This window comes from Oxyura jamaicensis, chromosome 3, assembly GCF_011077185.1.
Source record: "Oxyura jamaicensis isolate SHBP4307 breed ruddy duck chromosome 3, BPBGC_Ojam_1.0, whole genome shotgun sequence".
In the NCBI taxonomy this organism is placed as follows: Eukaryota; Metazoa; Chordata; class Aves; order Anseriformes; family Anatidae; genus Oxyura; species Oxyura jamaicensis.
The window spans coordinates 77,602,367-77,608,366 of NC_048895.1; the positions used below are offsets into that span (position 1 = coordinate 77,602,367).

The following is a 6,000-nucleotide window of genomic DNA, read 5'->3' on the forward strand; positions in this document are numbered from 1 at the left end:
TCTGTCCTCAGTTAATCTGCTCTGGGTACTGCTGCTAGTACCTGACTTCCTAAGATGTGGTGACTCATCTGAAGGAAGCACTTCAAAATACACAGAGTTAAGGTTGCTTAATAATTTAGAAGCTATTTAAAAATTTGGAACTCCTACCTGGTATCTCTATGTGGAGTGAAAAAGTGGGTTAAAAAAAAAAAAAAAAAAAGGAGGAATTGTGGGGAAATTTTTACAACCTACCTGAAAGGAAGTTGTGGGGAGCTGGGGGCTGGCCTCTTCTCACAGGTAACTAGTGATAGGACTAGAGGGAATAACCTCAAGTTGCACCAGGGGAGATTTAGGTTGGAAATTAGGAGACATTTCTTCTCAGAAAGAGCAGTCAGGCATTGGAACAGGTTGCCCCGGGAGGTGGTGGATTCACAGTCCCTGGGGGTATTTAAGGAAAGGTAGGACATGGTGCTTAGGGACATGGTTTAGTGGGTGATATTGGTAGTAAGGTGATGGTTGGACCAGATGATCTTGGAGGTCTTTTCAATGATTCTATGATTTTATGAAACTTAAAGACAAAAACGTAAACAAGATGCTTAGTGTTCACTTTATGATAAGAATAGGCAGATTTCAATCAAAGTAGTTTAAATCACCAACTTTAAGCATAGTTCAAATCAGGAAGACACCATGGACTAAATAATTGTAATTAATCTTGGACTATAATTATGCTTTTTAGTTATTTTCTTAAAGAATATTTGAGCATTACTCAACCATTAAAGCACATTAATCAGCAATCAATATAAGCTTTATGTAAAATTTATGTAAACTTTATGTAAAATACCATTTATTGCTAATCACAAAGAAGTCTGCATCTGTCCTTTGCTCAGATTTTCAACTTGAGCATTTCAATACAAGAAATGATGCTTAATGATTTAAAATTATTTAGATGCTTTGGGATAGAAGTCAATATACAATTAAAATACATAAAATATTTTCTATATTTTTTATTAGGTAAATGAAACTCTAAGAAAGGTCCTAGATAAATATAAAAATTACAAACACATTCAGTTTTTAAGTAAAACCCAACACTCATTTGCTAAATGAATGAAATAGTTTTGAAGTATCTGCTTTACATCTTTGTGTCCTTCAAAGTTTGAATTGTATAGATCTCTGCCTTTCCATTCTAATGTTGAAATAGGAAAACAGTTTTTCCTGCACTTTCAGTTCTAACACATTTTATCAGTTTGAAACTGCTATACTTGTTGTCCTGGATAAACTACACGGAAGAAGACATCTACAGAAAAGACAACAGAGCTTTTAACAGCTGAATTATCACAAAAATATACAAAAGTATATATTTTTTAGTGTTCAGCTGGTGGATTCTTTTAGTTCAGTAGCTTTACATACATAGTAAGTTTAGGTTGTACTATTACAGTAGTTTTTTTTTTTTTTTTCACAAGAGCAGTAGGTTTAATTTATACAAAGCAAACCACTATGTATAAATATCCATTAAAAAGAATAGAATTGTATTTATTAATTTGTTTGTTTTCTGACATTTTGTGCTGTTGGGTAGTAGAAATTACAGGGGAAACAGTATTAGAATTGGAATATTTTAATTTAGCCAGCTGTAGATACATGGTTAAATCATTGTCTATTGTCAGATCAAAAAATGTAGCATTATGTTGTAAAGAAATGAAGCTCTTTGCTCATGGACAGCTTTAAAAGTCTCTCTACATAATTAAAAGAAATAGTGTGAATGCTTTTTTAAATCTTATTTAATATTTGTGTTATTAATTCTTTTCACTCTTCTCCAGTTTGTGAAATATGAGCACGTACTTCCAGTAAGATATCCTTGAAGAACTAAATGTCTCAGGGGACTGGTAATCACATTTTTGGAGCCTTTCACCTCTAGTTCACTGATTCAAATACAGCCAACATGAAGTGGTGACGGAAAATCATTGCGGTTTGAAAGCTGGTTTGTGGCCTGTGTGAAGTGAACTGGTTATTTCACTCCATTTCTTAAAGGATCTTGGAAAGCACTCCGCACTTTCAAAAATGGTGCTGAGTATGCTGAGCTCCTCCCAGGATCTGGCCAGCACCTATGAAGACACATCTGGGTCTGATTTCTTTAAGGATGGCAGAGGCCAAGTCTGACAAATAAAATCCCACTTCTGATCCATTTCCAGGCAAATTTCCTCAGAAGATTGACCTCTTATAGCAATATCAAGTACCAGTCCCCATCCAGCAAAGCAAAGCTGAGGCAGCAGCACAAGGTGGTAACTCTGCGTGTCATTGCTGCTCTCTGTGCTCCACAAATGCAGGGCACAAACAGAGCTCACTTTCTATTTCTGCCATCTGGCACCTTTTCATTACCATTAAATGTACTTAATTTAGGAAGAAAACCAATAATAATAACAATAATAATAATAAGGCTGTTTTTTGAGGGGTTTGACTGTATCAGCCTTTTTTTTTTTTTTTTTTTTTTTTTTTTTTGCAGAGGTACATACATAGGTAGAAATAGTTAAGTGGTCCTTTGTAAAGCTCATATCTACCACATTCTTGAAAACCCACCTGACAATACTTTTCCTCCCCAGCTATAAATTATCTCAGCTCTGTGTTTCCCACTGAAGGCTTTAAATTGTCTCCTTCATTAATTCATTTCCTTTATGCTTCCTTCTTTTCTTCACAAGAAGTATATCTCTTTTTAAGAAAATATACACATCATTTTTTTTTTTCCTGAATATTTAATATGTTGTATTAGGAACTTCCTCAGAGGAAAGAAAGAAAAGTCTATCTCCATTAACTACTAAATATAAAGCGGGGATATTAAAACATCCAGATGTCATGTCAGCTATATACATTGTCTTCTATGATGTCACATTTGATTTTCTTATTTTATGACTTTGACAGCATCATATTAAAAATTTGATTGCACAATGACAGTACAGATTTTGAATTATTCAGTTTATGAGTGCACTCTTACAGGAAGACTATTTTGTATTTCTTGCCATTTCTGAAAAACTAACATTTAAAAAAAATGTAAAAGGAAAGGGAAAATGATCGCTAATAACTAATTAATAACTCAAGCTTGGCAAAGGTAACCTAGTTTTAACAGAATATCACACAAGTTAAAACTAGATTAAATATAACACACAACGTATTTCAAAAGTCATTTGAAATATAATTCTCCAGATGACATTTTAGCCCCAGTGAGATCAATGGCAAGATTCCAATTCAGCTTCTGTGCAGCCAGGACCTCCTCCTAACTGAGGATGTTTTAGCAACTATCTGTCAGAATCCTTGTGGTACTTCATTAGATTATCTTTACCAACCCCTTCGCTAAAAATATTCTCCAGATACAAGTGCTTACTGAAGTCACTGGGACTTTTCCATTGCACTCCCATTCTTCAAGTCAGACACTTGAAGCTGGAACCTTTGGGGCAGTTTTTGCAGCAGTCTTAGGGTTTACACTGTGTGAAAATGACCACTACAATGACTGACTGGGTACTACCAGCTTTTGTTTTTGTTCCATTTTACCCCTGTCTAATGTTAAATAAGTGCAATCTGTTTGTTCATTTGCATCAAATAACTTCAGCTGTAACCCTTTACAGAGTGACCAAATCTGTTTTTACTTCATTATAATTTACACTTATTTTTAAATCACTAAACGTTAGAAACATCTGCTCTCCAGTTTGACTAAATTCAGCTAGCTCTTTCATATCAGAACCATAAAACAAATAATGTTCCATTTTAAGAAATGTTATTTCCACAGCCTAAAATTAAATTTTAGTGGTATCAGATATGAAAATATCGAGCCCTTTTACCATGAAACATGACATTTTTTTTAACCAATAGAGCCCAGAAGAACAGTCCATAGCTATACATGCTTTATAATTTCTCACAAGAATTATTTCAGCTGAGCTGTCTGGGCTTGTAAGAACTATAGGATTGACTACAGCTCAGAAGGGTAAAGCTTGGAATATTCCATACCAGACATAAAATAAATCCTTCCAGCTACAGTGATGGGGAAAAATACAAATGATTTTTTCACATCCTGGTTCCTTCACAATGGTTAGCAGAAATGTCTTTGATTCAGCTCACACCTGTGTTTGTGGAGAATCTCAAACTGATTTAATTGAGATCAGAATCATGACCACAGTTATATCAAATGTATTTGTATTCTCTCCAGAATTTCTGAGCTTTATTCAAGAGTTCAGTTTGTCATTAAAGACATACACTGCTGTTCCTCACCTCCCTTCTAACATGTCTCTATTCCCATTTGAAGATTACAAGATTGCCTGTTTTCATTATAGGCAATGAAAATTAGTTACAGATCGCTTACACTATGCCATTTTAATTCACCTATTTAACCTGCACCTAGTCTGCTTCAACACATGAATCCTACTGGGACAACATTTTTTCATTCTTAAATGAACAGTTCCACACTCGTGTTGCTTTCCTACGGATAAGCAAAACTTATTTCAAATTGTACAATTTAAAACAAGATATCACAATCCAATAACATTTTATTCTGCAGTATCAATATCAGTCTGTAAATATTCTGCTGGAAATAAAAATGCAAGAGCTTCCAGGACAAAATTCTGCCGTCATCTTATCATTCACTGCTCAACCTCTACTCAAGCAAACTCCATCTGGAGACAACAACTGGTACCTATCTAGTTGCAGAGTAAAAACTGTGAAAACCCTTTCCCTATTTAATTTCATGTGTTTTTAGCAGCAGTCCTAATCAAAGGCTGCGTGGTTTAAACACTGTTTCTGGAAAACACTACTGATTAAACAGAAATCAAAATCAGAACATTTCTCTTACAGCTATTTGTGGTCTGACTGGGAACAGGCTGATCATGACCAGTGACAGAAGGACTTATTTCCATAATAACCTTTAAATCTTGTTGTTTCAGGCTGCCACCAGCCGTGGCAGTTAAGGTGTGATGAAAGCTTTCTGATGAGTCTCACATGCATTCCTCTCTCTATTGCAAGACAAAAACTCACCATCCTGTAAATTGTACTGGAAAGCTACATCTACAGAAATACAACCTTTCCCTTCAGTACTTGTATGTGGAATTGCTTTAATCTCTTTACCCAGGGCAGTGCAGGACTAAGGAGTTCTCTGTAACTGAGACAGAATGCTAGGAAAAAAGTATAAGTGAAACACTTGAAAAACAAACAACAACAACAAAAAACTGCAAAACGATCAAAAACTCCAACAAAAAATTAACAAAAAGCAGGAATTGTGGAAAAAATAAATAAATAAAATATGTTTCCCCCCAGACTCCTTCAGTCTTAAGTGTTATCACAGCACCAGCTTCTGGAGAAAGAAGTGAAGATTTACTTTGAATCCTATACTTAAACTTGGCTATTTGGCAAAGAGGCAAGAGGTTGCTCTGTTTTTATTATTATTATTATATTCGTTAAGGCAGTTTCCAGGTCTTTAGCATTACTCCGAGCCAGAGATGCTAAATAAAAGAAGGGGGAAGCGCTGCTGCCATAACAACCCTTTCAGCAGGGAACTATTGGGATACAGATAGTTACTACACTACCTACAACCAACCGTGTGCATCATGACACATAAAACTAGAAAAAGGCTTTTCAGCCCCAGCATCCTCAACATTTGCACTCTGCTCTGGAGCAGTGAAATCCAAACAAGAACAGACTTCTCCCCTGCACCCCCTCTGACCCTATACTTATTTATTTGTTTGTTTGCTGGGGCAGGAGGGGTAGGAAAGTCCATCCTTGCGCCGAGTTCTGCCCGAATAGCTCTCCCTAGAGCATCGCAGAGCATCGCAGGGCCCGGCACCCCGGGGGTGCCACTCGGGGGAGGCAGCCAGCTGTGCTCAGCTGGGTCGGGTGTCGTCTGTGTGTGTGTGTGTGTGTGTCCCACCACCACGTTAAAATGGTCCCTCGCAAAAGTTAAGGCGCTGAAGCCTCCTGTGAGCTGTCCAGGCATGGGGGGCTGCGGAGGGCGTGCGGGTGTGTGCGGGTAGGGGGGGGGGGGGGGGGGGG

The 6,000-nt window shown here is 36.9% G+C and overlaps 1 protein-coding gene across 6 annotated transcripts in view; it reads right to left on the reverse strand.

Annotated features, from left to right (window-relative positions):
- Positions 1-6,000, reverse strand: part of FUT9 (fucosyltransferase 9) — a 119,757-nt gene that overhangs the window by 111,652 nt on the left and 2,105 nt on the right. The gene's annotated exons all lie outside the window — the stretch shown is intronic.